Below are 8,735 nucleotides of genomic sequence, written 5' to 3'. Positions count from 1 at the left end.
TGCTTTAAAGTCAGTACTGCCATTAGACAGTTTTTTTTATTTGTTTAAAGAAATATATTATGACTGTAGCCCCACATTACCAAAAAAAAAAAAAAAAAAAAAATCAATTCATTGCATTGAAACTAAACATTAATATGATCTTGTATCACAATTGTTTCAACTATCCAACAATGACTTCTGGATTTGATGAGTCATTTTCATGAAGACAACAGGTATTTAATCAGTTCAAGTATTGAATGAAACAGGAGAATTTGATTCTAGTTCATTAACTCCAAAACTTGGATTTTTATGACTTTAGTATTCTCTTGCTGTCACCATTGTGATGTGGTCTTGTTTTGCAGACATTTTATTTCTAATTTCAAAAAACTTCCTAAATTCCACACCAGTCAAAATAAATCTGGCATTACACATTCTCCCTTTTCTTGATACCCTGATGAAACATAAACCTGATGAAAAGCTGGAGCACAGTGTATTGAGAAAGTTTACGTAGACTTGCCTGTATCTACATACCTCTAGTAGTCACAACAACTTCCAGTGTAAAGGCATTTTACCCACACTAGATCACTGGGTGGATTTCCATGAGCAACAGAGACAGTCTTCCAACTGAACTGAAGCACCCAGTGACAACATTCTTAAGAAATGGGTATAGCAACAGGCATATAAGACACGCATTTAGGAAAGTTCTACATAGACAACAGCAGGAAGAAAAAGAGAAGCACAATTTATTAGCATACATCTCAATTGTAGGCAACACCTACAGAGAAGTCAGTAGAATTGTGCAGTAACACAATGTCAGATGAGTATTTTGCCCACAATATAAGGTGTTGACTCTACTAGGTTAAGTAACGCCTATGAAAATCAGGGGTGTACCAAATGCAAGCCATATATAGAGGAAACTGTAGTCATGATAGAAGAGAAGTGTCAGCAGCAGAGACATCACACTGAATTATGCCAGGCTACCAAATCAGCAATGGCCAACCATAGAGAAAAAACTGGCGATTCTATAGACTGCAACAAGACAACAATCCATAGGCATTCTTCTTTCTCCCAGGAATGCTTGATTACAGAGGTCATTGAAATTAGGATCCAAGATGGCCCAATTAACAAAGATAATGACCTACAGCTAAGTCAGATGTGGAAACCCACACTGAGCAGGAAAAAGGAAAAACATTCATGTGCAGTGAGGTCTGCACCTGCTGGCCAGTCCTGTATGGCCAGCTACAGAACAGCTATAGAACAAAGACTGAAGACCCCAATCTGCAACCAGGCATTACCACCTTCACCACCCAACAAGGCAGCTGCAGAGATAGTGACAGGAACAGAATGGTTGACAGCATAACACCAACATATATAGGACACTGACCTGGGTAGAACAGCAGTCATCAGGAACCACCTCGAAGATGGCAACAAGTCTTTTTGCCAAAATGTCATGGAAAACTTAGGATGTGACCCAGGCAGGCACCTGAGGATTTTACAGTTTTGTGTCAATATATTAAACTGATGCTTTGGTAATATCCACATTTGTCAGCACCTGCTTTCCTTGGAATTGGGATTATCATATTCTTCATAAGGGCTAAGGGTATTTCGTCTGCCTCATATATCTAGCACACAAAGTGGAATAGTTTGGTTATCTAAAAGATATTAACAGTTCTGATTCAGTGAAATTTATTCCAGGTATTTTGTTTTGTGGTGTACTGAGATACCATACAAGAAGAGATTCTGCCAGTTGGTATAAGAAGTACCATGGACATCTGTCTGCAGCAGGAACAATACTGCACGTAAAGCAATAATGCTGTCCACAAGAGTCACATCCCCTGGAGCAGCAGCGCCACCAAGAAGAAAAATGTAAGCTTAAGTAACCATGTACAAGCAGACATTGTCAGCTGCAAGTTGTAAATCAGTCCAAGTCTTGTTACTGCTTTCCTGCAGAGCATTCATTGTGTCTTCAAGTTGTAAAGTGAGACAGAAGCAGTGGCTGACAGGTAGACAGTAAAAACAGAACAGTTAACAGAATTATCATGTATGGACAGAGACTGCCTCCTTAGAGATCTAAGTGAGTACTGTTACATTTGTTTTGTAAATAAAAATTGCCTTCCTTTGCATCACTGCAGCAAGAAAAGACATTTTTCTTTACAAAACAAATATTTCTGTGCTTGCTGTGGAGGATGGCCACACAAATAAACTTGTTGAGTACTGTTAGTCTGGAACAGTTCTTTGAATGTTATATGAAGACAGAAGATTAGTTTTCTTCCAATTTTAGTTCAAATAACATTATTTACTTGTGTTTATGGAACTGTAGTCAACACAGGATAGATGGGCTAAACTTTCATTCCATGACTGCGTAACCAGAGTTACCAAAGTTGAGTAAAATATTCTACTATTCATTATTGTGTATTACTTTCATTGTGTGTGTGTGTGTGTGTGTGTGTGTGGTGTGTGTGTGTGTGTGTGTGTGTGTGTGTGTGCGCGCGCACTGCCCTAGAACCTATGTTCCCATCCTACCAGGACAGTTTTAATAGTTTTCTCAGCAGCAGTGTGATTTTCATCAAAATCTATGTCCTCAGTCCACAAAATGTTTTGACTCATGTCTGCATGGCTCTGTCAAATTCCTCAAGCAGTCTCACATTTCCTGTCTCGTCTTCATCAACATCTTCTTCCATTTCCATAATATTGTCAAGCTACCTTCTTTTGTATAACTCTCTTGCATGTTACTTACACAATTCAGCATTCCCTTGTTTGCTTTGTGCAGATGAGCCATCTGAGCTTTTGACTTCAATACAACTATTTATATATTCTTCAAATGTTTCTTAAATTTTGCTATGCACAAAACCTCTGTTTCTTATAGTCATGCAAGCCTCTACATCACTGCACTATCCCTCTAGCCATTGACTCTTTCCAGTTTTGCTCATTCTGCCAAACTCATATTTTAGATGTCTGCTTGAAACCATGCCACATCATGTAAAACAGAAGGCAAATCAGGACAAACTGTTTTGTGACATTTTGTCATCATGATAGGAGACAGCCAGTTACAATATAGTATACAGTTTTCTGTAGTTCACTAACCCACTACACACTTGTGAGGCCTGGAGTGGAAGGCATGAGTAATATACTTCTGTCCTCTAAAGACGTTTGACAAAATTATTTCATCTTGTTTCAGTGGCTGGAAGGAGAAACATCATGACTAGGTGATTGGTTTCCTTGATCATAGCTTGTAGTCCATCAACCTTATTGACTCTTCCTCACACTAACACCTGATCCTGTCCCACGACAATGTGAAGACAGCATTTAATAGGACAAAAACTTATTCCACAGTGTTCCCCATCCATTTATATGGTTTTGCTTAATTGTAGAACAAGCAATGCAATGAAACTACAGTGAGCAAGGGGTTAACAGTCATGATACTTTTTTCTTATTTGTGCCCATCAGATCTTTGGTAGTGACGTCAAATAAAGATTTATTTGTAGAGATGCCAATACAAAAGTCAAACAGAGAAGCCAAACAAGTTACTACGTTCAGTCTTGATTAACACTTTCTCATTTTGCCTCAAAATCCTGGAAGGACTACAGTAAGTCTATAATTATAAATCACTTGTTTTTCTCTTCCTTTACAATTAAAAAATTTTACTGCATGCTTCAAGTTTTCAAGGAATTAACCTTTAATAATTGATTAACTATAAATATACGTGAAAACCTTAGTATTTTTCTGGATACATCTCTGGATTATCATATTTGGATAATCACTTCATCAACTGCATAGTTTTTGTAAACTGTTCAGCAGCTGTCTTGTGATAAATTACCCTTAGTAGTGTATTGGTAAAAGCTTGAGTAAATATTCAGGACATATACAGGGGTTATGATGGTTTTAGAAAAGTAATAAGGCTGGGAACAGTGTGCATGAACTGACAATGCTGTTGCCTTATTGTTCATATGATAGATAGGTTGCATTGAGCATCATGCAAGTGTCTAAAGCAAAATTATGTTTGTTAAATGTGTTCTAACATAAATTGAACTGACAAAAATATGAAACAAATTGCGTAACACAATCTTGGTGAGATTGCTGTTTGTCGAGAACATTATCTATCCAGGATACAAGTTTTCAGATTGCATAAGTCGTTTTTCACAGACTGACAATTAATAGAAGACAAAGCTCATCTGGGAAGAAATTCAAATTCTAGAATGTATGGGTAGAGTGAAGTATTTTATGAGATGAGGTGTTTATTGATGGTAAGAACAATCAGTAATAAGTTAAATTTGAATGTGTTAAGTGTCCATCAATTTTCAGAACAGTATTTGGACATGCAGAAAGAGGGCACAAACATGGGTCCAAAAAACATAATGACTGAGCAGAAAAAAAGTTGGTAGAATGCATGTGTTCATCTTCAGAGCACCTTCAGAGGGAGTCAGATTTCTTTAGTAGCATTGCCATGATATATGGTGGTACATATTCTCAAATACCAAAGTCCGATATGACACATGTACACTTTCCCCATCCCAAGAAAATGAAAATGAAAGAACCTAAATTGAAATGGATATTTTTCTTTCTTTTACAGTCAGGGGATCATGTTCAAATACTACGACACCAGTAGTCACACAAACAGTTTATCATAACATACTTGAAAGGCTCAGGAGAAAGGTAACATGGGTGTGCCCACTGTCCAGGCATTGCATGTACTGGGATGCTGCACCACAACAATGCTCTTTGTAACACAACAATCTCTTTTAACAAACGAGTGACAAGGAATGTCATTCTTTGAGTTACTCAACACCTCCATCCCATATCTAATCATTGAATCTCAATCCCTGTTACTTCTCTTTATTCCCTGACTCAAAATAGTCTCAAAATCTCATCCCTTAAAAATATTATGACAAAATCCTACTGGTACAGTTACAGAGACAATGTCTTCAACACTGTATAACTGGTGAGGGAAACTATTTTGAAGGGGATAACCTTGATGCGTAAAAATAATAAAAAAAACACTAGAAAATTAGTGAATTACTTTTCTAAAAGAATCTCCTTCATTTGACTGGCAGTTTTAAGAACCTAATACTTCTGTCAGTGTTGGTAAGAAATCCAAACAATGGAAAATCCAGAATGGAATGTAACAATATTATGAAAAGGAAAGTTGCTACTCACCATTTAGAGGAGATGCTGAGTCACAGATAGGCACAACAAATAGACTGTCACAAATCTTTTGGCCATGAAGGCCTTTGTCAACAGTAGACGACACACACACACACACACACACACACACACACACACTCGACTGTAGTCTAAGGCAACTGAAGCCATACTCAGTGTGTGTGTGTGTGTGTGTGTGTGTGTGTGTGTGTGTGTGTGTCTGGTGCCTATTGTTGACAAAGGCCTTAATGTCCAAAAGCTTTATTTGTGACAGTCTTTTTGTTGTTCCTATCTGCGAATCAGAATCTCTGCTATATGGTGAGTAGCAACTTTCCTTTTCATAGTATTGGTAAGAAATCACAAACTTGGTGGCCAGTTATTTCAGTTTATCTGTGTTGTAACTAATGTGAAGATATTGCTCACTTGTCTCACAGGTTTTTTTATTTTATTTTTGATTTGTAATGCTATTTTTTTTTTCTAGTTGGGTGTCAACAAAATATTTATGCATTTGTAGGAGAAACCTGGAATTGAAATTTTGTGAAAAGATCTTGCTGCAATGAAAAATACTTTTGTTTTAATGATTGCCATTTAGCTTGATCATATGTGTATTTAATTAATCTCCAGTCTACTTTGAAGTTCCTTTATTTTATTGCTTAGCCCACCCATCATGTATATTTTCATACATATCAAATTAGTGTTGGTTGGAGAACCTTTTCATTCTTGACAGTTTTAAGTATTTAAGTTACTGATAATACATTAAGTGGTAACGCCAAAGTAGTCTGTTACACATACCTTACTCTCATTATAATGTCAATGAAATTCATAGTTTTTAACATGAAAGTATTTGACCATCTACATCTGCATCTACATGACTACTCTGCAGTTCACACATAAGTGCCTGGGAGAGTCTGATGTAAGGAAATATTATTATTATTATTATTATTCAGCATCAGATTGAGAAGGGGAAGCAACATATACTTGCATGGCTCCCTTTCCCATTTAGAAAGGGCTGTATCCCATTGTGAAACAGTGAGGCTTTGTGCGAGCAATGTACGATTTGAGAAGTGAAGTTGGCTAAGAAATTCCTGGACGTCACTCACACTGAAAATGTACCTAAGGGCCAGTTTACAACACAGTTTGAAAAATATTACAAGGGGGAGAATAAAAGTAGTATGTTAAAGTTGGCCTCGACTGTTCTGTCCACACAATGACACATCGGACATGGTTGGATGTCAACAACAATGACAGAGTCTGAGTGGTGGTGTGTTATGTCCATAAAAGTTTATAAATCATGTAGAAATGTCCATTCATTAACCACTTTGTGTTTTTCACATGTACTAGTCTCACATGCAAGAAAAAAAACAGTATTTCTGAATAGATTAAACAAATTAAAAATCTTGTAATGACACTTACATAATGGTGCATCTGTTTTATACAGGAGATAAAAAAAAGAGTAATGTCGCGTGGCAGTGGATGACGGGTTGCGCACTTGTTTTTAGTAATAGTCAGATTTCTTCAGAGTCTGTCTCTAATATCAATGTTTTTACATGTGTGTTGAATTAGTCTATAATCTCTTTGGAACGTCAGTGGTGCTGGATTCATTTCTCCTTGTAAATCATCAAAATACATCATTACAATGTGTAGTTAAATATTGCACATTGGCAAATAAATGGCTCTTGGCCTCTTTCCTTACTCATATCAATGTTTTATGTAACAAGATGTGGTGGTGAGAAAATACATCTCAGAGAGGGTTCATCATCACTTTCACACCATCTCCCTACCAACCCACTATCTGATAGTATGTGGGAAAAATGAACACTTAAATCTTTCCGTGCGAGCTCTGATACCTCCTATTTTTTTCTAGGTTGGTGTCAACAAAATATTTATGCATTTGTAGGAGAAATCTGAAACTGAAATTTTGTGAAAAGATTTTGCTGCAATGAAAAATACTTTTGTTTTAATGATTGCCATTTAGCTTGATCATTTGTGTATTTAATTAATCTACAGTTTAATATAAATATTCTGTTGCACAGATAATGATTCTCTAACTATGAGCTGAAAAATATGATAATATAAATAAATAAATACTTGAAAACAAAGATTCCAAGACTTACCAAGCGGGAAAGCGCCGGCAGACAGGCACAATGAACAAAACACACAAACACACACACAGAATTACTAGCTTTCGCAACCGATGGTTGCTTCTTCAGGAAAGAGGGAAGGAGAGGGAAAGACGAAAGGATGTGGGTTTTAAGGGAGAGGGTAAGGAATCATTCCAATCCCGGGAGTGGAAAGACTTCCCTTAGGGGGAAAAAAGGACAGGTGTACACTCGCACACACACACATATCCATCCGCACAAACACAGACACATTTGTCCTTTTTTCCCCCTAAGGGAAGTCTTTCCGCTCCTGGGAGTGGAATGACTCCTTACCCTCTCCCTTAAAACCCACATCCTTTCGTCTTCCCCTCTCCTTCCCTCTTTCCTGAAGAAGCAACCATCAGTTGAGAAAGCTAGTAATTCTGTGTGTGTGTTTGTGTGTTTTGTTCATTGTGCCTATCTGCCGGCGCTTTCCCGCTTGGTAAGTCTTGGAATCTTTGTTTTTAATATATTTTTCCCATTTGGGAGTTTCTTTCTATTTTATTTACATCATAAATAAATACTTGGTCTAATTTAAATTGTTCAACATGTTTTTAGCCTTTGCAAGTTATTTAGGTACTCATTACACAAACTGTATTCACCTTACAAACAGATGATAATCATTCTGCCAAGACTTCACATTTGTTCATCAATCAGCTGTACTCTATATAAGTTTTATCTTTAAGCTCATACACTCCTGGAAATGGAAAAAAGAACACATCGACACCGGTGTGTCACACCCACCATACTTGCTCCGGACACTGCGAGAGGGCTGTACAAGCAATGATCACACGCACGGCACAGCGGACACACAAGCAACCGCGGTGTTGGCCGTCGAATGGCGCTAGCTGCGCAGCATTTGTGCACCGCCGCCGTCAGTGGCAGCCAGTTTGCCGTGGCATACGGAGCTCCATCGCAGTCTTTAACACTGGTAGCATGCCGCGACAGCGTGGACGTGAACCGTATGTGCAGTTGACAGACTTTGAGCGAGGGCGTATAGTGGGCATGCGGGAGGCCGGGTGGACGTACCGCCGAATTGCTCAACACGTGGGACGTGAGGTCTCCACAGTACATCGATGTTGTCGCCAGTGGTCGGCGGAAGGTGCACATGCCCGTCGACCTGGGACCGGACCACAGCGACGCACAGATGCACGCCAAGACCGTAGGATCCTACGCAGTGCCGTAGGGGACCGCACCGCCACTTCCCAGCAAATTAGGGACACTGTTACTCCTGGGGTATCGGCGAGGACCATTCGCAACCGTATCCATGAAGCTGGGCTACGGTCCCGCACACCGTTAGGCCATCTTCCGCTCACGCCCCAACATCGTGCAGCACGCCTCCAGTGGTGTCGCAACAGGCGTGAATGGAGGGACGAATGGAGACATGTCGTCTTCAGCAATGAGAGTCGCTTCTGCCTTGGTGCCAATGATGGTCGTATGCGTGTTTGGCGCCGTGCAGGTGAGCGCCACAATCAGGAC

This window comes from Schistocerca gregaria, chromosome 4, assembly GCF_023897955.1.
Source record: "Schistocerca gregaria isolate iqSchGreg1 chromosome 4, iqSchGreg1.2, whole genome shotgun sequence".
Lineage (NCBI taxonomy): Eukaryota > Metazoa > Arthropoda > Insecta > Orthoptera > Acrididae > Schistocerca > Schistocerca gregaria.
This window is presented reverse-complemented; position numbering follows the sequence as displayed.